Source organism: Eleginops maclovinus, chromosome 22, assembly GCF_036324505.1.
Source record: "Eleginops maclovinus isolate JMC-PN-2008 ecotype Puerto Natales chromosome 22, JC_Emac_rtc_rv5, whole genome shotgun sequence".
Taxonomy (NCBI): domain Eukaryota; kingdom Metazoa; phylum Chordata; class Actinopteri; order Perciformes; family Eleginopidae; genus Eleginops; species Eleginops maclovinus.
Window position 1 is genome coordinate 204,047 of NC_086370.1, and position 24,783 is coordinate 228,829.

General features: G+C 43.3%; 1 pseudogene; it reads right to left on the reverse strand.

Annotated features, from left to right (window-relative positions):
* The window catches only part of LOC134859141 (general transcription factor II-I repeat domain-containing protein 2B-like), a 20,527-nt pseudogene extending 3,755 nt beyond the window's left edge, over positions 1-16,772 (reverse strand).
* Positions 16,773-24,783: the final 8,011 nt, after the last annotated feature.

Here is a 24,783-nt window from a genome sequence, read left to right on the forward strand (position 1 = left end):
GCAGTGCAGTACCCAGGTGCCTGGCACCTTCTGTCCCCCTCTCGGGCCTCTCTTCCGGCTCCCACAATTCTGGAATGTGAAGTTAGTGTTCACTGTGAATAAAGTAGCAGAATGCAGTTCCTTGCTCATGTGTTAGCCCACCATTAACTCTGTCATGAAGCTCACTTTATGAGCAAGCAATACAAATTCAATAATATCCCACATAAGTAAAGGGTGGGAAAAATCTAATTAAAACACAGTAATTGCTTGTTGAGGGTCTACAATAATTCCACATAGTGACACTACAGTGGGAGACATACGCACTTTTTTAAATTTCACAAGTTTTTAAACAGTAGGTAGAAAATAAAAATCATCAGTTATCTGTTGTTAGCCCTCTGTGTGATGTTTAACAGTCACATCCCCCCCGACTTTAGGTGCACCATCGAGAGTATCCTGACTGCATCATCACCGCCTGGTATGGCAGTTGCACCGCCCTCAACCGTAAGACTCTACAGAGGGTGGTGAAAACTGCTCAGCACATCACCAGGACGGAGCTGCCATCCATGGAGGACCTCTACACCCAGCGGTGTAGGAAGAAGGCCGGTAGGATATTAAAGGACCCCAATCACCCCAGCTACAGTCTGTTCTGTCTGCTGCCGTCTGGCAGACGGTACCGCAGCATCCGGACCAAGACCACCAGACTCAGAGACAGTTTTATACCACAGGCTATAAGGCTGCTGAACTCCTGAGCTCTGTGAATGTCTACTCACATCTTTTTATAGTACACACACATACATACAGTGGGGCAAAAAAGTATTTAGTCAGCCACCAATTGTGCAAGTTCTCCCATTTAAAAAGATGAGAGAGGCCTGTAATTTTTATCATAGGTATACCTCAACTATGAGAGACAAAATGAGAAAAAAAATCCAGAAAATCACATTGTAGGATTTTTAATGAATTTATTTTCAAATTGTTGTGGAAAATAAGTATTTGGTCAATAACAAAAGTTCATCTCAATACTTTGTTATATACCCTTTGTTGGCAATGACAGAGGTCAAACGTTTTCTGTAAGTCTTCACAAGGTTTCCACACACTGTTGCTGGTATTTTGGCCCATTCCTCCATGCAGATCTCCTCTAAAGCAGTGATGTTTTGGGGCTGTTGCTGGGCAACACGGACTTTCAACTCCCTCCAAAGATTTTCTATGGGGTTGAGATCTGGAGACTGGCTAGGCCACTCCAGGACCTTGAAATGCTTCTTACGAAGCCACTCCTTCGTTGCCCTGGCGGTGTGTTTGGGATCATTGTCATGCTGAAAGACCCAGCCACGCTTCATCTTCAGTGCCCTTGCTGATGGAAAGAGGTTTTCACTCAAAATCTCACGATACATGGCCCCATTCATTCTTTCCTTTACACGGATCAGTCATCCTGGTCCCTTTGCAGAAAAACAGCCCCAAAGCATGATGTTTCCACCCCCATGCTTCACAGTAGGTATGGTGTTCTTTGGATGCAACTCTGCATTCTTTCTCCTCCAAACACGACCAGTTGAGTTTTTACCAAAAAGTTCTATTTTGGTTTCATCTGACCATATGACATTCTCCCAATCCTCTTCTGGATCATCCAAATGCCCTCTAGCAAACTTCAGACGGGCCTGGACATGTACTGGCTTAAGCAGGGGGACACGTCTGGAACTGCAGGATTTAAGTCCCTGGCGGCGTAGTGTGTTACTGATGGTAGCCTCTGTTACTTTGGTCCCAGCTCTCTGCAGGTCATTCACTAGGTCCCCCCGTGTGGTTCTGGGATTTTTGCTCACCGTTCTTGTGATCATTTTGACCCCACGGGGTGAGATCTTGCGTGGAGCCCCAGATCGAGGGAGATTAGCAGTGGTCTTGTATGTCTTCCATTTTCTAATAATTGCTCCCACAGTTGATTTCTTCACACCAAGCTGCTTACCTATTGCAGATTCAGTTTTCCCAGCCTGGTGCAGGTCTACAATTTTGTCTCTGGTCTCCTTTGACAGCTCTTTAGTCTTGGCCATAGTGGAGTTTGGAGTATGACTGTTTGAGGTTGTGGACAGGTGTCTTTTATACTGATAACGAGTTCAAAAAGGTGCCATTAATACAGGTAACGAGTGGAGGACAGAGGAGCCTCTTAAAGAAGAAGTTACAGGTCTGTGAGAGCCAGAAATCTTGCTTGTTTGTAGGTGACCAAATACTTATTTTACCGAGGAATTTATCAATTAATTCATTAAAAATCCTACAATGTGATTTCCTGGATTTTTTTTCTCATTTTGTCTCTCATAGTTGAAGTGTACCTATGATAAAAATTACAGGCCTCTCTCATCTTTTTAAATGGGAGAACTTGCACAATTGGTGGCTGACTAAATACTTTTTTGCCCCACTGTATATATATATATATATATATATATTATACACATCTGCCATACATATCTGTTTATAGTACACATATCTATATATTATACATATCTGCCATATGCATCTGTTATACATAATATATGCATCTGTCTATACCTCCTCATTCAACAGAGTAAAGTGTTTAAATACTCTCAATGTATTCCACATATGTATATATTTCACATCCTCAAATCTTTATTGTTGTTATTGTAAATATTCTTCTCTCTTTTTGCACTATTTTATTTATCTTATTTGCACCATGTATGTTGAGTTGTTGGAGGAGCACGCGACATAAGATTTTCATTGCCAACATATACGTTGTATCTGCTGTGCATATGACCAATAAAACCTTGAAACCTTGACTGAGGGCTTCCAGTCATCCAGTGTGGAGGTTCTGCATACTGAACCTTCAGCACAACTCAGCCCTAGAGAGGAATTTGGTAAATCACAGAAATGGCTTTCAGTTTAATCAATGTTTAAATAAATTATATTAGTGAGAGAAAATAACCTTATACACAACTGACAGTTCACGACCCGGAAGAGGAACGCAATTCAGTAAAGATATTGGCCAGTTCCATACTGAGCAAAGGAATTATCCTTGATTTTTAGTGTTCCTCTTAAATATAGTTATTTACAGGTCAAGTTTCCCATTTTTTAACATAAAAGAATATGGACAACTCTTTGACATTCTTTCCTCATGTCCTCCTCCTGAGCGTCAAAAAAGCTCTGCCTCATCCTGGTCTTTTCGGCAGCAGTAGGCCTCAGAGCGCTGGAAAGAAGCGAGAACACACCACCTTCATACCTTCTAGAAAAAGAGGGAGCCGGCTGTTATTAGGTGAGATAACTTTTACCTTTATTTAAATTACTTTACTTAAATGTAATATTTCAGTATTAATACTCAGTGCCCTGCTATTTCAGCCAACATGCATGACTTTTGGGATGCTAGAAGACTGGATACCTTGAGAAAACCTACATGAAAATGAAAGTAATTCTTGGATATTAGAATAATTTTGTATTTCCTCCCAAGGTGTAGGGAGTGTCTCCCCGAGGAGTGGTTCTGTGGAGACTGTGATGTTCTTCACAACAGGGAAAGTTTAATTAATGGGTTTTTTAAACCAATTAGTCCAACAACGTGTGTTGTTAGAGTGGAAGGTGTATATGACACCCGTGACCAAATGTTGGCTATTTCTGCCGATGGAAACAGGAAGCTTTCGGCGAAGTGAAGGTGCTGTTTTTGCAATGTTTTTATTACATTTCTTTGATCACTGTTTATATTTAATGGATGGATTTGCTTTTTTTTTTCTCAGTTATGATGACAGCGCCTTTTTTAATGAGCCATTGTAGCAGAAGACAGAGCGGTGGCTGCATTTGTCAACAAATGTGTTTTGTATTGTATGATTGTACTAAATCAGAAGAAAATTGCTTTTTTTTTTTGGTCATTCCTTTCTGTTTTGCCGATAAAGCTCACTCACAATGGATTCCGTAATTGTCCTAAACATGTTAAAAGAACATTAGATAGGAAACCAGCAAAAAAATAAATAAAAAGCTTGCCTGCCAACAATGAGTATAATCAGTGCTTAATTTGTAAATCATAAGGTGCCGGAACGCAAAGTACATGACAGCTCAGGGATGACGAGACGCGTACAGGTCCCGGAACGTATACATAAAAGGTGCTGAAAACAACATGAAAATGTCCACTTGCAACGCTGTGGGACATACAAGCCTCGATTTCAAATAGTATCCATGGTATAAATGTTATGACGATAATTTACAATTATTTTAGGATAGTACGCACAACGCACAACAACAACACATCACCACAGGTGGGACTTCAGTATACAGCCAGCAATCAATTTCTCAACAGGTTTAACGTGTAAAAAAAATATGTATTATTCAAAGATTGGCACGGCGGCCTATTAATAGACAGTATGTTTGCTCACCATATTTAGTTGCTTAAAACACCCCACATCACGAGCATGTCCGGATTGTCCTCCATCTCTTTTTTTCTACTTTTACTGCGTGTGTCTGTGGCAGTTCTGTGTCCTTTGGCCACCCAGGACCTCACGTACGGGACTGGATTGAATTTAGCCAGGGGGGGTCCAACAAGATTTAGGAAGAGTAAAGATGACATGGTGGATGTGAGCAAAGAGCTACGGTTGGGAGTGCAAATCAAGTTCATTTGTGAAAATCCGCGCTCACATTCAGCACTTGCAATTGGAATGCTGTTGACAGCAACAAGTAACTCCATCAGCTCATCGGGGGGGTCTTTGCCATCTGAGTCTCTGTACCTTCTGTAGGCCCGTATGACTGCGCGCGGGTTGGCAATGTTGAAGCGCTGACACAGTGACTCGACCTCAGTCTCTCCATGCAGCGCACCTGCGTCCTCGGGCCAGTATTGTGCGTAAAGCACCTTCAACTCCTCAATGAACTTGTTATATCCAGTTTTATCTGGCATCCGGCCTCCTTGAGATAACATACGGTCCTCCAAGTTCTTGGCCACAGTTAGAAAAAACTGCTTGAGGTCGAGTGATCTGTCGCTTGATTTTCCTCCATTCAGCGTGATGCCATGGAAAGAGTTTTCCTCAATTCCCCTTTGGCTCAGTTCAGTGTAGCGACCTGGCCGATCCGACATGGCCTCAAGTACCCTGATTTCCCGACAAATTGACTTGTGTGCTGAAATGATGGTAATGTCTCGTTTTTGAAGCTCGACTGAGAGCTCAGATAATTCTTGCAATGCATCGCACATTATGCCTAAATTGTTCACAAACGCATGCGAAGATAAGCGCATAGCAAGCCCACTGTATGTTTGCTTTGTGACACTGTTACGGGAGGGATCTTCTGATGCAGTTTTGAAATGCTTGTAAAGTGCTGGGTAGTTCTTCCACACTGCTTCAACGGTTCTAAAACTTGATGCCACCCATCTAGTGTCTAAAATACGACCTATTTTGCATAGCTGGACATCCAAGCTCTCAGCTCCATTCGATTTTTGTTAGATGTGCTATACAGTGCATATATCTTGTCCATCAATATTTTAAAGTGATTTATAGCACCCATCTCTTTCACTACGTCTGCGACTGCAAGCTCAAGCCTGTGGGCTGAGCAGTGCCACACAGTAATGTTGGGAAACATGGCCTGGAGCCGACTCGCCACTCCGCTTTTACGCCCTAACATAACCGAAGCACCATCACAAGTTACTCCAATGAGGGTCTTAGAGAGAAAATCCTGTGTCAAATGCAGGCGCTCCAGAGCAGACAACAGTTTGTGGACAATACCTTGAGCAGTTAGATCATCTAGCTCTACGAGTTCAGTAAAAATGTTTGTAGGCTTGTCCATATCGGGCAACTGAGCCCTAATGTATATTATCAAGCAGCTCTTTTTGCTTAAACTGGTTGACTCATCCAGCATTACACTGATTTTGGGAGTGCACTGTACTATTTTTTCAAACAGTTTTCTTTTCATTTCTTCAGAAATATGTTTCCACATGCAACATTGGAATGTAAAATTCTCCCCATATCGAGTCCATTTAATTCTTGGCAATCAATCTCCTGTTCGAAGCCATATGCGGGACGGTGGCGTTTAGCCTCCTTGTACGCCGTGCGAAATACGCGAGCTGTAGTGGCCATCTGTTCAGACTGACTATTAATTATAGATTGTCCTAAAGTGTCCACTTTTGCCTTTTCGAGAATGTTTGCTGCTGCTAGGTGAGCCTTGGTACGGGCATGTTCAAATACCTTTTTTCTAAGTGCGCGTTGCTGTTTTATAATATCTGAAGCAGATGAGGTTACTGTGCATAAAACCCACTCTTTTGCCAGTTTCATCCCCGACGTCTTCTCTGCCCCCAAAGTCCCCACCGCCTTACACGTTGTGCAACCCAAACCTGATTTTCCCCTAAAAAGCCAGGGATAGTAAGTCTGCTTCACTTTTAGCTGAGCTTCTGTCCAAGCAGTTGTGCATCCCATCCCTGACCTGTCGCTGGACGTCCCACACTCCTCTACGCTCTCCTCTCCTACTGACTCTTCCTGCTGTAAGCCTGATGTCGCGGTTCCACTTGCCTGCTCCAGCTGTTGTACCGGGCTAGTTGATGCCAGGGTACCCACCGGTTGCTGTTGGTGGTCCACCTGGCCGACGGTAGCTGGCTCCTGCTCCGGCTGGCGGTGAACCTGACCCGCTGCTGACACGGTGCCAGCCTCCTGCCCGGGCTTGGCTAGCTGTCGGTTAGCTAGCTGGCTAGCTGTTGCGGCGCTAACCTCCTCCTGGTTTTGACCATCAACATGACCGCTGCAGCTGCCCTCGTCGCTGCTTGTGGAGGCTTTTCTGACTCGTTTTGAAGTGTCTATTACCTCTTCCTTCTTTTTGAAGAAAGACAGTAAATTTAACTGTCTTTTTGACATGCTTGCATTTAATTAGTTTCTTCCTCTCTGCGAAGTGCTCCTCATGTGGCGAATTTCAAAAGTGAACGCTGGTCCAGCTTTTCAGTGCGTCAACACAGATCTCCGACTCTTTCAAATCTTAATCTTAATAAACGACATGAAATTCTTGGGATTTTTTTCTGTAAATTAATATCTGTATATTTTATTTCATTTTAACCATTTTTTTATTTTTATTTTTTGTGAGAGGTACCGGATCTGCCCAAATAGGTGCCGGAACACAGGGTGGCCAAAATGAAGAGGTGCCGGATCCTGTTCCGGCAGGATCCGGCTCAAATTAACCACTGAGTATAATGCACACAATGAATATAACTGCACATTTATAAGTTTGATGGCAAGTTAGCAACCTAAACTTTATCTTTTGGACCAGGGCCTCCATTTCCTCTCTGAGTGCATCTGAGCAGCCGCAGGAGCCCATCAAGAGACGGAGGATGCTGGGAGCAGGAGAACAACAGAGGCTGGCTACAGAGGTAAGTTGTGATATGGCAGTGTTTGCCCTAGAATATTTTTCAGTGATGGTGGTATGTAGCCAAAATAAAACCTAAACCGACACTGCACACAGGGTAGCATATTGCCACAATGGTGGAATGATGCAGCAGGCAGTCTGCAATGTATATGTTGGCATTCATATTTTTGTAGATTCCAGGTTTGTCAGAGCAGTTACAAAAAGGATAAGGCATCCTCACATGTAACAGAACATATGTGGTTCATTTATTAAAATGCCACTCTAAACCTGCCTTTCTTGTGGAAACCAATAGAGAGTTAAAGATCAGGAGATGGAAACATGCTGTGAAGTACAATTAGGAGTAATGCTGTTAAAACCTTAGTAGTCATATACCTGACTTGGAAATAGACATTTGTTCAGCATCACTTTCACAGCTTTATTGCAATTTCAGATAATGATATATCTTTTACAGGTTTGTGATTACCATCCTGATGCACACCAAGGAGCGGTTCTCCTTCACCCAGCACCTCATCAGCGCAACACTGTTGCATGGAGAGATGTTCCCACAACAGTGTGAAGTTCCCTGATTAACTGTAATGCTGTAGGGTTTTGTTATTATAAACTGCAGAGTTTTTTGTTTGCTCATAAACTGTTTGCTCATCTGGGTCACTGTGAAGTCGAAGTTGTTGCTTATTTACTTGTTGCTGTGCTATTTAGCTGCTGTGTTCATTCAAACCAGTAGTCATTAATAGAATCGGTGCAAGGTTCTACAAAGGTGTTACTTCCGCCCAGGAGTGTGTTGTGGTAAGCTTCCGGTTTGAATACGCTGACTATGCTACTACTAGTTATGGCAACTTTTATACTAGATGCCTACTACTATGCTGGGTCTTCGATTGGCTGTACAGTGTTTGCAAGATATACGATTACTGTTTTGCAGAGTTGGGACCAAGTCATTGTTTTGCAAGTCACAAGTTAGTCTCAAGTCTTTGCTTTCAAGTCCCGAGTCAAGACAAGCAAGTCCCGAGTCAAGACAAGCAAGTCCCGAGTCCAAACCGACAAGTCTCAAGTCAAGTCCCAAATCCTACCGTTTGAGTTTCAAGTCCTTTCGAGTCCTTTTAACAACGGAGAAATAATATTTACACAAATCCTGTATGCTTTTAAGATCTGCATATATTTATCAAACTAAGAGCATTGTTCAAACACATCTGAAATAAACAAAGGCAAACGTAATTTCCACAGAAAGTGCTGACGTTGTATTTCCATTGCTTATTGCACTACAACTGTCTCAAAAGATCCTATTTTTGCAAAACACTCTTCACCTTAAAACTAAAATCTAGCCTTGAACTAAAAAACATGTCTTCACCCTCAAACAGGGATTTGGAGGATCACAGAAACAGTTGAATGTAAATTTTCCAAATGTGTCACCACTTTATACAAGATATCCTCACAACCCAAAAAGTGTGTGTGTGTCTGGAAGGGGACTAGATGTGAAGTGTCATGAACATGACAATGAACAGAGTTGTGCTGTTCTATGTCAGGGCCCTATGCTGCATTGTATTTGCAAAAGATCAAATTGGCCAAAAGTCTGTCAGTCATTTGTGCACGATGGGGACGTAGTATGATGCCACCATGGCTGAAAACTCGCTTCACTGGAATACTAGTGGCAGGCACTGCCAAGACTCTGGTGGCCACTCGGAAGAGTGAAGTAAGAGACTTCATGTTCAGTGCCCAGAACAAAAGGGCGTTCTGTCCTTCGGCTGTGTCTAGGTAGTGACTTAGCTGTAGTGCTGGAGTGGTCCCAACATCCTTCTTCTGCCTCTTATGGTATGCAGCAAACAACCCTTCTCCTTGTCCAAGGTCCTCTTGCTCTTCTTCATCAACCAGAGGCACAGGTTGCTCAGTCTCTGCAGCATCTTGCAGGATCAATTCTGGAAAAACATTTAACAGCAGAAACAAAAGAGCCCTTATTACCATTGGTGTTGGTTAGTGTTGGTGATACAGTGTTAGACTGAAGAATGCAATTATTGATGCTGTCAATAAGATCAGACTATGAGAAAAAAAGTTTCATTGAAGTCAATAATGTTTACCTTTAACTTGTTGTGCCAACTCTGTCTTGATGTCACGATTGACCAGAACATGGTGCTCCACCCACAGCAGAGAAAAGGCTGGATCCAAGGCGGCTGCTTTGGGGTGGAATGGGTCTTAAAAGGGGGCAGTGATCCCATCTGGAGTCCCAGCCATTTTCACGTTAATGAAGATCCCAAGAAATCTTTTGTTCAGGGATGCCTGGAGACTTCCGACCAGGCCGCTCAGGAAACGAACTTGAGGCTTCAGCTTCTCAAGGTGATGATTGAGGGACAAGACGGATGGAACAACTGCACTGATTGTGACGACCTTCTCTCCCTGTGTCAAATCAGTTGCTTCTCCAAACGGCTTCAAGATGTCCACCAACTCCTTCAACAGATTCCACTCTCGTGGCGTGAATGACAACTCCTTATGCCCAGCCTTTTCTAGAATGGCACAGAGCTTTAGATGATCACACTGGAGAACTGCCTTTACTTGCCTCAGTGTTGAGTTCCATCTTGTGTTGACTGCAGCAGGGATGCCTTTCTGTTCCCCAAATTCACTATCAAACACCTCTTTGAATGTTGTGCTTGTGTGCAGCAATGAGCTAAGTTTTGATAACTTGGAAAGAGAAGGACATGCCACTTTTGTTTCTTTCAAACCGTCTCCCACCACCAGCTGAAGAGTATGCGCAAAACACTGCAGGCGCTGTTTCTTTGCCATAGCAGCATCTACCGTTTGCTGCTCTCCAGGGTTAAGTCACACCAGAGATCAGGGTCATCAAGATGATCTCTGTCATCATCCTCTTGTTCACTGGGGAAGCACACAGTGAATGCCTTTCGCATGTTAGCAGCATTGTCACTAATAATGTAGTCCACTTTATCTTTGATGTTGTATTCATCGCATGTTGACTCAAATTGGTCACAGATTTGTTCAGCTGTGTGTGAGCCTTTGAGGCGATTGCAGGCCAAGAGATTTGCATTTAGCTGTATCCTCTCTTTAGCTGTCTCTTTCTCTTTCTCTATCCAGTGGACAGTGACACCAAGGAATCCCCTCATCTTTCGGTCAGACCAAATGTCCACAGTGACTGAAACATGCTCAGTGTTGCTCAATTGAGTTTTTAATCTTGAACGTCTCTCCCCAGCGAGGCTCTCTGTTTTTGATGTCAACGTTCTGCGACACACTGGGCTGTATTAACTGTCAATTAATTTCAGAAAGCGCCGAAAACTCTTGTGTTCCACAATAGACAGGGGAAGGTTGCAATCAATAATCAAGAGGCACAGTATTGCGTTGGTGATAGCCTTCTGCTGTGGATGACTCATGCTGTAATGCGCCACACGACTGTCCAAGAATTGTGAGATTGAAGGCTGTTGTGGTTCATCTATGATGCTTCTACTCATCTGGTATTCTTCAAATCTGTAACAGGTAAGCATATAAAACAGATGTCAGAAAGTCCCTTATAGCAACACATAAATAAATTGCATTTGAAACGATCTCCTCAATTAAACTTAATCTAGAATGATTCATTTTAATTGTGCTATTCTATGTCTTCGTTGATAGTTCAGCTTTGTTGTGATTTACCTAAATTACATAAACGACCTCAACGAGGCAGCAGTAGACTAGCAACTCCTTTGTGCTGCAAAGTAAAATAGCCATTTTTGTCAATGGAATCTGGTGTGCTGGAGAGAGTGAGATATACTTAGTTTTCCTATCGGAAAAAATCGTCTGGCAGCAAGCTCAAGTGGTACACATATTTATAACATAAAGTACATTAAACTGACCTTGATTTGATTAGGCTTGCTTTAGTTTGGCTGCTGGCAGCAGTCTACTGTGTATGATCCACTGACTAGCTGCTAAGTACATACAATCTCACTTCAAAAAATCCTAAACTATCCTTTACAATGTGAGTATGGATGAGTTCACTGTTTTGCACTTTGAGCCCCATTTCTGGCTGGTCTAGGATGAAATAGTGTGTTTGACACCGACATGTTAACGATTGGTCCCCCATGCTTCATGTACGGGCATTCATAAAGCGGTCCTTAAATCAACCTGAAACGTTCGTTTTCAAAGATGTGCAACTCACCGAGTGCTCACTGTTAGTGGTGATGCTCCAGAACGAATGTCTTAGCGAAACACAGTTTCTGTCGTGTTTAATTTGCCCTTTTGTATTCCAAATATCAAGCGGAAGTTAATAGCCTACTCAGTGAGGTATCTGAAAACATAGCTAGTTCCACAATAGCAAATAACACGGATGGAAACCAAATATTATATATTTTTTTAAACAACTACGAACACCACTTACCTCTCAGTGAGTTGCTCATCCTTGAAAACGAATGTTTAGGGTTGTTTTAAGGACAATGTTATGAATGCCCGTTGCCAACCAGTCAACATTTCTATTTCATCCAAGACGACCCAGAAAGGGGGCTCAAAGTGCAACATAGTGAACTTGTCCATTAATGAACCCACAGGAGATACCGTTCAGCGTTTCAAGGTTTCAAGGTTTCAAGGTTTCAAGGTTTTATTTGTCATATGCACAGCAGATACAGCGTATATGTTGGCAATGAAAATCTTATGTCGCGTGCTCCTCCAACAACTCCACATACATGGTGCAAATAACATAAATAAAATAGTGCAAAAAGAGAGAAGAATATTTACAATATTAACAATAAAGATTTGAGGATGTGAAATATATGCATATGTGGAATACATTGAGAGTATTTAAATACTTTACACTGTTGAATGAGGAGGTATGGGCAGATGCATATATTACGTATAACAGATGTATATGGCAGATATGTATAATATATAGATATGTATACTATAAACAGATATGTATGGCAGATGTGTATAATATATATGTATGTGTGTACTATAAACAGATGTGAGTAGACATTCACAGAGCTCAGGAGTTCAGTAGTCTTATAGCCTGTGGTATAAAACTGTCTCTGAGTCTGGTGGTCTTGGTCCGGATGCTGCGGTACCGTCTGCCAGACGGCAGCAGACAGAACAGATTGTTGCTGGGGTGATGGGGGTCCTTTAATATCCTACCGGCCTTCTTCCTACACCGCTGGGTGTAGAGGTCCTCCATGGATGGCAGCTCCGTCCTGGTGATGTGCTGTGCAGTTTTCACCACCCTCTGTAGAGTCTTACGGTTGAGGGCGGTGCAACTGCCATACCAGGCGGTGATGCAGCCAGTCAGGATACTCTCGATGGTGCACCTGTAGAAGTTGCAGAGTATCCTGGAGTCCATGTTGAACTTCCGCAGCCTGCGGAGGAAGAAGAGCCGCTGTCGAGCCGTCTTGGATATGACCCTGGTGTGATGTGTCCATGTCAGGTCCTCACTGATGTTTACCCCGAGGAACCTGAAGCTGCTGACTCTCTCCACAGGAGTCCCGTCGATGGTGATGGGTGTGTGTGCCTCTCTCTGCCTCTTCCTGTAGTCCACAATCAGCTCCTTTGTTTTGCTGACGTTGAGATGGAGGTTGTTGTCCTGGCACCAAGATGTCAGGGCTCTGACCTCCTCTCTGTACGCCGTCTCGTCGCCGTCTGTGATCAGGCCGATGACGGTCGTGTCGTCAGCAAACTTGATGATGGTGTTGGAGCTGTGTGTGGCCACGCAGTCGTGCGTGAACAGGGAGTAGAGGAGAGGGCTGAGCACACAACCCTGAGGGGCTCCGGTGTTGAGGGTCAAGGTGGAGGATGTGATGTTCCCCATCCGCACTGCCTGGGATCTGCCCGTCAGGAAGCTCATGATCCAGTCACAGAGGGCGCTGTTGAGCCCAAGGTCCCTGAGCTTAATGATGAGCTTGGAGGGCACAATGGTGTTGAATGCTGAACTGTAGTCAATGAACAGCATTCTCACATAAGTGTTCCTCTGGTCCAGGTGGGAGAGGGCAGTGTGGAGGGTGAGGGAGATGGCATCATCCGTGGACCTGTTTGCTCTGTAGGCAAACTGCAGGGGGTCCAGTGAGTCAGGGAGGGAGGAGGTGATAAAAGTTTTGACTAACCGCTCAAAGCACTTCATGATGATGGAGGTGAGTGCAACTGGGCGGTAGTCATTGAGGCAGATGGGTTTTGTCTTTTTGGGGACAGGGACAATGATGGACTCTTTAAAGCATGTGGGGACTACAGACTGGAGCAGTGACCTATTGAAAATGTCTGTGAACACATCTGCCAGCTGAACTGCACACACCTTGAGAGCACGGCCAGGGATGCCATCAGGTCCTGGAGCCCTGTGTGCGTTGATCCTTTTCAGAGATCTACACACATCTGCACTGGTTAAAACCAGTGAGCAGGGATCCTGGGCCTTTTGTGCCTCCACAGCCGGGGGCTTCTCAAAGCGTGCATAAAATGTGTTCAGTTCATCTGGGAGAGATGCAGACACTTCCTCAGCACCACTCGTTGTCCTTTTGTAGTCAGTTATTGTTTTTAGTCCAGACCACATATTTCTGGCGTTGGAGCCCTTGTAGTTCGACTCCACCTTGTCCCTGTATTGTCTTTTTGCACTGCTAATAGCTCTCCGGAGTGCATACCTGGAATTCCTGTACTCATCCAAATCACCGCCGCTGTGCGCGATGGCCCGTGCTTTAAGTTTAGCTCGGACCTCGCCGTTTATCCAGGGCGTGTCCGTAAGCCAAGGTGACGTTTACAGTCTCATCGATATGTAGCTAGCTAGCAATTAGCCAATAAGCTAGTGCTGGCTTTCATTCAAAACTTACCGTTCTTTGTGCAACTTCAAATGTCGAACGAAGTTAGAAGTTGTCGCGTCTCCGTCTGTTATCTTCGTCCCGCATGTTTTACAGCAGGGGGGTCCAACTCATTTTCACCGAGGGCCACATCAGCATAAACGTTGCCCTCAAAGGGCCAGATGTAACTTATAAATGTAATTAAATGCAATGTAAAATAAATATAACTACTCCTTAATGTTAAATAACTCTGAATTGATGACTTATTCAAGTCACAAATATTACATATGTATTTGCATAGATATAAAAAAAACGTGTTTGCTTGTTGCTCTGTTATCATAACATAAATCCTTTTAATTTGTCAGGTTATGAAACCCAAATTACTCCATCAATCAACGATCAAACTATCCAAGTGAATAAAGAAAAATTACATCAAACACAAGTTATGACATTAACTTTGTTCAAAACTTGAAATAACAAATAACTGTAAAACCAACAAGTGTGAGCTGCTACGAACATGTGTGACAGATGTAGCATTTTACAAAAACCAATGGCTGCACACAGCCTTGCAGGGGGCACACATCCAACTAATGAGAGATGGTTTGATTACAGTAAACATTTGTCTGCATAAACACATAACACCTGCAAACACTAAATACATTGCTACACATATAAAGTAGTATATGTAATAAACTCAAAATAACAAAATAAGGGTTGTCTCAGTCCACAATTATATTGGTCAGGTTTTTAGGTTAGTTTTTGATGAGGAGATGCTGCCTGTCCTTGAACACACCATGTGGATCCCCTCTCCACCCTCCTAATCCACTGTTCATGTTCTGAAAATAACAAACACAAAACAAAATGCAAGCACAATCATTAAATTGCACATAGTTTAACTATTCTTCTTCTTGGTTGAATTGCATTTTATTTTATTTTATTAGGTTTTTAAAAATGCTTACCAATGTGTTTTCTGACCAGATGTCTGACACCGTTTTTCCGTGGCCAGTGTGTCAATGTCTGGTTTTAGGTCCTGTGCTGTAGCAATCCGTAGAACAGCGTGGAGGTTGTCGTCAGTGATGCGTGATCTGTGCTTGTTTTTGTTTAGATTCATTATTGAAAACATCTGTTCGGACAGATCGGTGCTCCCAAACATAAACAGAACACGGGCAGCATGGAGTCGAAGCTGTGGCATGAAAGCAGGGGGCAGTAGACGGTAAAAGTCCTGGATTGTAGCATCCTGGAACTTTGCTCTCAGGCCACTATCGCTTTGAAGCTCTATTAACTCCATCTGAAGGTGTTGGGGTGCAGTGCACACGTCGGTGGTGAAAGGACTGGGAAAGATGGCAAAGCCAGAGTGCTGTGCTCTGAAGTCAGAGAAGCGCCGATCAAACTCATTCATCAACAGGCTCAGTTTGGTAGCCAACTGAGCACATGAGAAAGTACCGGAACATGAGGCTGAGATGCTCTGACAAACAGGAAAGGGGGCAAGATTGTCCTGTTTCACTTGGCACATCCATAGGTCAAGTTTACGCTGGAAAGCCGTGATCGTGTCGGACATCTGCGTGATGACTTGTTTGCGTCCCTGCAGCTTCTGATTCAGTTGGGCGACATGCTCGGTTATGTCACACAACATAGCAAAGTCACACAGCCAGTTTGGATCTGACAGTTCAGACAAGGGGTTTCCTTTACTCTGCATGGAAAGAGCAATGTCTTCCCTAAGCAAAAAAAAATCATTTGAGGACTTTGCTCCTACTCAGCCACCTTACTTCTGTATCGTACGGCACGTCTCCGTGCTCCGAACCCATCTCCTGCAAGAACAGCTGGAACTGACGAGGATTCAGGCCACTCGCCCGAATGAAGTTCACTGTCTTCATGACCGTGGTCACTATATCATCCATCCCCAGCACCTTCCCGCACAAAGCTTCTTGATGGATAATGCAATGATACGTTATCAGAGGCGTGTGACAGTTACTTTCTTGCATTTTCTCCTTCATTAGTCCAACTTTTCCTCCACACATTGCAGGTGCACCGTCTGTAGTTAATTCCACCAAGTTTTCCCAGGGCAATGCATTTTTACTGACGGACTTCTCCAACGCATCAAAAATGTCCCGTTGTGGTCCCATGAATGGCAGCCACATCCAACAGCTCCTCAGTGACAGAGAGGTCCGACTTCACGCCTCTAATAAAAATAGATAGCTGCGCTGTATCCGTGTTGTCTGTGCTTTCATCAACAGCTAATGAAAAAGCTATGTTGCTGCGTGTCTCTTCGGCCAGCTGTGTTGCCAGGTTTCCTGCTAGATCCTTAACTCGGTCCGCGATAGTGTTTCTTGATAAACTGACATTTTTAAAAGTCTGTATCTGGTCGGGACACACCTGTTCACAGACCTTCAGCATGCACTGCTTCAAAAACGCTCCCTCTGAAAAAGACTTTGAAGCGCGCGATTTCTTCAGCCACAACAAAGCTAGCTTTCACTGCCGCATTGTTGTGGGTTGTGGCTTTTGCGAACACATTCTGCTGCGATCGCAGTTTGCCTTTTAATTCTTGGGCAATTGGTTGTTTTTCTTGATGGCTAATTTTGGCATACTTAGCTCCGTGTTTGGTCTCAAAATGCCGACGTAGATTGTACTCTTTGACAACCGCCACCGGATCATAACACAAAAGACATACCGGTTTTTCTCCTTGAAGCACAAACATGTATTCGCCTCCCATCTTTCTTGAAACACCCTTCCATCTGCATCAATTTTTCTCTACCTGGACATTTTGGGATCATTATTTGTATTTCTCAATTCCACTTGGGAAAATCGCATCGATGTGGAAACACTGCAGTCTATTGGCGGGATGCCGTCACTTTGCGGGTAACATTATCGGCATGCATTGTGGGAAATTTGACTTATTTATTTTTAGACAATCAGAACTTTTAAGCTCTCGTGGGCCACATAAAATGACGTGGCGGGCCACATTTGGCCCGCGGGCCTTGCATTTCACACATGTTTTACAGACTGCAGTTCTTTTTTTGTTGACCACCTCAAAGTTTTTAAATCCAAACCAAACTACCCGTGGTATCATTGTTGCCTACTTGGCGCCTTATAGCTTGTTCCGCCTCATTGGCTGTCCAGTACTTTGATTGGTTGGATGCTGTCCGATCAAAACAACGTGGATCTAATTTGATTGGATGTCATGCCACACACACGTCACGCACACAGATGCACACAGGTGCAAAGAGAGATAGCGCAGTCCATGTCAACGTACTTTTTAATCTTAGGGTTTGGGGAAAGTAGCAAGTCTTTTCGAGTCAAAAGGGGCAAGTCCAAGTCCAAATGCGAGTCACTGATGTTAAAGTCAAAGTGCAAGTCCTTTTAAATTTTGTCAAGTCTCAAGTCATCAAATTCATGACTGGAGTCTGACTCGAGTCCAAGTCATGTGACTCGAGTCCACAACTCTGCTGTTTTGCAACATAACATGAATGATGTGTGTGTGTTTAATGATGTTGAATTCACACAGTTTCAAACAAAGATCAAACAGGGAGAATGAGCATCAGGGCAATCTGTCATAGGTCTATGAGGAAGAATGAGAAGCCTCATGACCTCCGAGTAGGGAGAGAAAAAACTGTCGTTTACCTATCTGTTCAAGTTCAACTACTGTTTAACTATCGTTTCAAGTCAGGTTCTGGGTTTTTCATGTGGCTTGAGTTGGTGATTTGGATGTAGAATAGAAAAATAAGTCTAGCTAGTTAGCTGACAAACCTAAACGTAGCTTTCATCGACGCCCCAGAAACTGATTGTTATTGCTCCTGTTCTTTGGAGTATAAGTTCAAGTGCTATAAGTTTAACCCTATCCATGGTCCGGTACATAAGTCAGTGTGAGGTAAGAGCTGATAGTGTGCCCTGCATCTACGCTATACTAACCTGTTCAATGTTTTACTAACACTGTTACACTGTTATGATACTTGAAAGCCATTTAAGAGATCCGTGAGACCGGCTTATTTGCTTGGATGTCAAGTCGAAGTATTTGAAACTGAGCATACCCGCTATCTGCTTGAACAGTAAGCAGATAGCGGGAGATACATACTTCCATTAAATGACATATATAACATAGACACATACTAATAATGAAACAATTATATTCTTCTTATAGTAAAGCAAAGATCACAGAAACGCAGTGTTCTTGTGAACTTGTGATAGCATGCTTTAAATACACAACGACAGACGGGCATGTAGCTCATTTAAAATGACAGGCACATAATATAATAATGTATTATATAGTAATACAAGCAGATAGCCTCCTCTCATCTTTCTCATATTTGGTGTTATATGATAGTAGTGGCATAATGACTTCAATGTGACATATAAGTAATTGTGTTTTCTTTTATAGATGACTTTTGAGAACAGCTTGCCTGTGCAAATCGCTGTTGCCGAATGCAGCTGTGTTGCTGGAAGAGTCCTCTGCAATCACAATGTTGCACTACTTTTTCAAACTGCGCACTACTCAACCCTGAGACTTAAGGCAGTTCCCCCCTGTCCTTAGCTGCACAGAAACAGAGCAATGATGGCATAAACCAAGAACTATGGTAAGCACTTAAACACAAATTGATAACATTTTCTTTACTGTGATCCCATTGAACAGGGTTTCATTAATATTATTATTGTTATTGTTCTTTGTGTACTTAATAGGGTGTGAACCCAGGCAGAGTGAGTGACATGGTCATCATTTCAACAAAGCCAAAACCCAGGCAGACACAGTTGCTGATGTCTTTTTGTTTTGTTGAGTGTATTATTCTGTCTCTGAACTTTTCCCCAACCAGTGTTGGGGGGTAACGAGTTACAAAGTAACGGATTACAGTAACAACATTACTTTTTTGGCTAACAAAGTAAAGTAAGGCCTTACACTAAAAATATCGGTACTTTACTAGACTATAGGAACGCGATTTCATGCGTTACCCAAGCCGTGTTTGCCTATGTGTAAAGTTCTGATCTGTTTAAGTGGTGCGTGCATGCGTGCTGCCTTGTGTGTGCTGCTTGCCTTGGCGCGTTGCCATGGGGATGGCTAGTCGCTTCGTCCTCATATAAAAAAAAGCCACTTCCGGTCAGCGTGTCCCGTGTTGTAGTAACAGAAATGATGTCGACAAAACCATCTCTTTTTACCGATTTCCCCTCGATGAGAAAGAGAAGAGATGGCTGAAGTTGATATGGTAAGTTTGATCTCAAATGATGAACAATAATAACAGGCTAGCGGTTACTAGCTATCCAAACGTCAGATGTTAACAGTGTTGTGCATGAACTAGTTCATAAGAAATGAACAAGTTCATTTTTTCTATGAACTTTGAACTGAACTTAACATCATTTTAACTAAAGAACTTGAACTTGAACTACCGGTAGTTCAGATTTTGTGACATTCGGAATAGATTGTGATGACATGTTTACAAAATAGGCTTAGCTGGGTAGTGGATCAGAGGATTAGATAGCTAGCGCTAGCTTCCAACCCTAAATTCATAACCAGTCTAGCTATGTTTGTAAGACATTCCCGGTGTGTTGTAATGTTATTTACATGATCAAAACGTGTAAAGTTGTATGTTACGCTGAAAACAACTAAGCTAGCTAACACTTACCATACCCCAACACGGCTAAAGACAGTCAGCATCGCCCTGTGTTTACATTAGCTAGCACTACCAACACCCTTACTTTCTCACCTCAACATCGTATGGTATACTCATTATATGAGTTTAAACCCTTCTGTACAGACATTGGGATGTCAGCGAAGTAGGCTGTCACTGTATAAAAAGTGACCGGTTCCTGTGCTGTAGCCGTTGTTGTTTACGTGACCTAAAGATGCTAATGGACACGGAAGTGATTCCTAACGGTTCCTGACGTCACACTAGCCATGCCCATAGCGATCGATTTGAGTGACGTAGATGCTGGTGCTACGGAAAGAGGGAAACGGAGACGGAGACTGAGACGGAGATAGGGGGTTTTGGCCAGTGGCGATATTCTTATTACTTTCCATTTATAGCTCGAAAGAACAAAAATGTTCGAGTGAAATGCACTCTATGCCCAGGTGACAGGTGTCTTTCAACTGCTGCCAACTCAATGAGCAACCTGTCCAAGCATTTGTCATCCCTGCACGGCAATACAAAACTTGTGGCGGAAGATCCTGCTCTACGGTCATGTGAAGGAGTCGATCAGCAGCCGACCCGCCTAAACAGGCAAAGCTTTTTTCAAGTGTTGGAGCGTAGAAGCAGGTAACACAGAAAGACATTAACAGGCTGGTTGCATTGTAGAAGACATGCTTCCCCTGTCGACTATTGAATCGCCCAGGTTTTAAAAAATACAAGATAAAGTAAAGTAATAAGTAGTGAAGTTACTTTTCAAATGCAGTAACTAGCAAAGTAATCTCGTTACAATTTACAGAAGTACTAGTAATAAGTACTAATTACTTTTTTTGAGTAAGTACCCCAACACTGTCCCCAACTCATAATTATAAAACAACTTTTTATTTCAAAGGAGTAAGCGCTACAAAGCAGTGCGGGGGGACTTGCCCGGACCCAGATGTCCTGAAAGTTGCTGAGGGTTACATCAACTTCACGGCAGACATTACTCCACTGATCACCACAATGGCAATAATTGACGATGTTCCCCTTGTTGATTCTGCCTTTGGAGCAGTCCAGGAAGGTAGCCCCATATCTTACCAGCATCCAGTGCCAATTAGTCAGGTAGTAGTCTGTCACCTAGATGCCCCCCCTCCACCACCTCTGCCACTAGATGGCTATAGGCTGGATCCCTCCACTTGTCATTTTGTGTGCAATTATGAACGGCATTTCCAGCTAATGTCGCTTGCCATTACCTTGGATATGGTAAGGAAGATAGAGATGGCCACAAGGGACCAGAGCAACAGTGTGGAGTGGCACCAAGTCAGGAAGCCGAAGCTCACTTCCTCTCGTTTCAGGGAGGTGTGCCATGTGAAAGGGCACAGTTCTGCTGACAACCTAGCAGAAAGAATTAGGAAAAGTGGGGTTCAGACAGCTTTAATGAAAAGGGGGCTGGCATTGGAGCCCGTGGCCATCCAAGAGTACAGTAAGATGAATAGCGTGAAATACTGGCCATGTGGTTTTGTAATACATCCAGATGTTCCTTGTGTTCGATCCAACTGAGAGCCCACCATTTGGATTGATCGAAATCAAATGTCCTAACTGTAAAAGCTATGTGGACTGTAAATACCTGACAATGCAGAGTGGCACATTAAAATTAAAGCCCAGCCAGAGCTACTACTGGCAAGTCCAGGGGCAGTTGTTACTCACCGGGATGGAATGGTGCGACTGCATTGTTTTTGCTGAGGAGGACATTATAGTACAGCGTATACAGTGGGGCAAAAAAGTATTTAGTCAGCCACCAATTGTGCAAGTTCTCCCATTTAAAAAGATGAGAGAGGCCTGTCATTTTTATCATAGGTACACTTCAACTATGAGAGACAGAATGGGGGAAACAATCCAGGAAATCACATTGTAGGATTTTTAATGAATGAATTGGTAAATTCCTCGGTAAAATAAGTATTTGGTCACCTACAAACAAGCAAGATTTCTGGCTCTCACAGACCTGTAACTTCTTCTTTAAGAGGCTCCTCTGTCCTCCACTCGTTACCTGTATTAATGGCACCTTTTGAACTCGTTATCAGTATAAAAGACACCTGTCCACAACCTCAAACAGTCATACTCCAAACTCCACTATGGCCAAGACCAAAGAGCTGTCAAAGGAGACCAGAGACAAAATTGTAGACCTGCACCAGGCTGGGAAAACTGAATCTGCAATAGGTAAGCAGCCTGGTGTGAAGAAATCAACTGTGGGAGCAATTATTAGAAAATGGAAGACATACAAGACCACTGCTAATCTCCCTCGATCTGGGGCTCCACGCAAGATCTCACCCCGTGGGGTCAAAATGATCACAAGAACGGTGAGCAAAAATCCCAGAACCACACGGGGGGACCTAGTGAATGACCTGCAGAGAGCTGGGACCAAAGTAACAGAGGCTACCATCAGTAACACACTACGCCGCCAGGGACTTAAATCCTGCAGTTCCAGACGTGTCCCCCTGCTTAAGCCAGTACATGTCCAGGCCCATCTGAAGTTTGCTAGAGGGCATTTGGATGATCCAGAAGAGGATTGGGAGAATGTCATATGGTCAGATGAAACCAAAATAGAACTTTTTGGTAAAAACTCAACTCGTCGTGTTTGGAGGAGAAAGAATGCAGAGTTGCCTCCAAAGAACACCATACCTACTGTGAAGCATGGGGGTGGAAACATCATGCTTTGGGGCTGTTTTTCTGCAAAGGGACCAGGACGACTGATCCGTGTAAAGGAAAGAATGAATGGGGCCATGTATCGTGAGATTTTGAGTGAAAACCTCCTTCCATCAGCAAGGGCACTGAAGATGAAGCGTGGCTGGGTCTTTCAGCATGACAATGTTCCCAAACACACCGCCAGGGCAACGAAGGAGTGGCTTCGTAAGAAGCATTTCAAGGTCCTGGAGTGGCCTAGCCAGTCTCCGGATCTCAACCCCGTAGAAAATCTTGGAGGGAGTTGAAAGTCCGTGTTGCCCAGCAACAGCCCCAAAACATCACTGCTTTAGAGGAGATCTGCATGGAGGAATGGGCCAAAATACCAGCAACAGTGTGTGAAAACCTGGTGAAGACTTACAGAAAACGTTTGACCTCTGTCATTGCCAACAAAGGGTATATAACAAAGTATTGAGATGAACTTTTGTTATTGACCAAATACTTATTTTCCACAATCATTTGAAATAAATTCTTTAAAAATCCTACAATGTGATTTCCTGGATTTTCTTTCCTCATTCTGTCTCTCATAGTTGAGGTATACCTATGATAAAAACTACAGGCCTCTCTCATCTTTTTAAATGGGAGAACTTGCACAATTGGTGGCTGACTAAATACTTTTTTGCCCCACTGTATATAGGGATGCTGAGGTGGCAAGGGTTATCAGGGAGAGAGTGGATTATGTCTTTTGTCACTTTTACCTGGGTAGATTCAATGCTTAATGAATGTATGTGTGTGAGTATGTGTGTATTGTTCATCTGCAATATTTCCTTATTAAATTATAAATTATCTTATGTTATATTTAGTGTATTTTCATTTATGTTTTAAGTTAGTAAAACCCAAAATGTAGTGTAAACACCACATTGACACACTGACTTTTTTTAAAAGTCAAGGCACCTCTTTAATTTACTATGGAGTTGCCAAGGCCTTTACTAGCAGGCCGTTCTGGTAATTTACCAGGAAGCAGGCCACACTAAACAGCTCCTCAATGTTCCCATATACAGACAGTGGTATGTCCTTGTCAAAAAGTTTTGTAATAAAGTAATAGATAGTAAAGATAATAACAGGCCTGATAGCTTCAGGTGCCACGCCGATTTCCAGCGTACCGATGTGTCAGTGATCTGACACTTCCATAGATCTGAGAGGCACAGCTTTCACTCTAAACCACACCAGTAGGCCTACTTAAGCCAATCAGGGTAGGGGCTGGTCTTGGGTTTTGGCCAGTCACATTGATAGCTACAGATTAAACAGTCCCTCCACGTGCGAATGTGTTTTGTGTTTCCCACACTGGCATCGCGAAACGTACGTAGCCTAAGTCATGGACTGCAACTTTATGAAGGCAGGGGAAGACACCAAACTTGTCCATAAAGTCATAAAAAATAAATGGCGCTGGTCTTGGATAGAGGAGGTGGGTAGAGACTAAAAGCCCTTTGGAAGTTGGTGTCAAAAACTTCGGCAACCAGGAGCATGCTTCTGCACTTTGTGCGCAAGGAGAATATCATATGGATCTAGCGGGAAAAAAGTGCTGCCACGGCACAAATTAGACCATAGTCACCAAGCAGCTGTCCGAGCAATTCAACACACCTCGCGTTTGCCGGGGGCAACAGCCACAGCGGATATCCGACCCTCAATGACCGATCGCGTGGCTGATTTAAAAATGTGCTTGTGCTCCTTCATTGCCGAGTTTGATCTGTTGTTTACAATCGCTCATCCACTCGTCACATTGTGTCAGAAATGAGTGGAGGATAAACCTGCCTTTACGCATCTGTCTGTCTCGAGGCAGCATGCGAGCTATATTATCACACACGGCATCTCGCCAGAGTTCAAAAGAAATCTGTCCTACAAGTTTAATAATGGCATGTTTTCACTTAACATTGATGAGGCCACGGACAAAAGCATGGATAAGATTGTAAATGTACTGGTCTGATTTTATGACGAGGATGCAGGCAGTGTGAAAACACAGCACTTTGCCAGCAAAAAGGTCAATGTTGCGAAGGCCTCAGCACTGATGCTGGAACTAACATATGTCCTGCAATCATATGGGCTGGAGTGGAGACAGAGTGAAGTCACCAGTATTCTACTGCACAATTGTGCTGTGATGAGGGGAAAGAAATCTGGGCTTGAGACGCTAGCTAGGAAGGAGAACCCTAATCTACTGGATATATCAGGTAATGCAAATCTTTTTAATAATAACAAATTTAGTGTCTTGTTTTTTAAAAATTTTTTTAACCCTTGGCCTGATGATGTACCATATATTATTAGTTTAGAATGGCTAGGTGTTATTCAGGAAGTAGCAAATTAGCAGCATATTAAGGTGTCTATACATGTGTGTGTGTGTGTGTGTGTGTGTGTGTGTGTGTGCGCTACAGAAGGCTTCTGTATCAAGTGTTGAGAGACTGAGTCACAGTGGAAAGGCCAGGAAAACAAGTACTTAGAAAGAGCAGCCTCCC